We start from the raw sequence: 824 nt of genomic DNA, 5'->3' as shown, positions 1-824 counted from the left end.
GGCGCTCCTTTCAAAACCGAGATACTATTCCAGACCAAACGTGGACACAGTCTCCAGCGCAGCTTTTGTCAAGGCTGTTTGTCTCTCTGCAATTCCTTCGATGCCTTCCCACGGACTGGCTGAGTGAACCCAGAGGGAAGACGAATTCCCCCACGAAATTATAGGTGGATTTCCTGAAGCACAAAGGTCCGCACAAGCTGCTGGACAGGTGACACACGGAGTCAAACATGGAGTGACACAGGGAGATTTGTGTGCTAACCTGGACAAGGCAAACGACTGTATCTCTAAGGTGCAACTCTTCGAACAAACAGTTAAGATCAACTGGTACGGTGAGTATTCAGGTCTATCTTAAGATTCTCCTACTCCAAATTTTGTAGGAAGGGAGAAAAACTCTATTTTTATAGCTTTAAATAAAAGAGTCACGAGCTACTGAGTGAAGTGTCCAGGAAGTTCCAAAGCACTCAGTCTTTTTATTACAACATTTATTTGAGTATAGAAGGCACTTACAATACAGAAAGAAAAAAAAAACATGATAGGCACCAGAAGTGAAATTCGAATTAAAATGACAAAGAAACAGTTTACCAGACAAAAGGAGCACCCTTCCCTGTTAACAATACAGCACACGGAGATGAAGCTATTGATGACTTTTTAAACACAGAATCAGTTAGGTGTTTTTTTTTTTTTAATAGAAAAAGATAAAGGCTGTTCTACTGTGAAATGAAATTTAAAAAAAAAAAAAAAAACAAACCCACAAAAACCCAGAACATCTCCACACACCTGTAAAAGGATTTAGGAGTTGGAGGTGTTCACAAACAGGGGGCCAT

This window comes from Tauraco erythrolophus, chromosome 5, assembly GCF_009769465.1.
Source record: "Tauraco erythrolophus isolate bTauEry1 chromosome 5, bTauEry1.pri, whole genome shotgun sequence".
Lineage (NCBI taxonomy): Eukaryota > Metazoa > Chordata > Aves > Musophagiformes > Musophagidae > Tauraco > Tauraco erythrolophus.
This window is presented reverse-complemented; position numbering follows the sequence as displayed.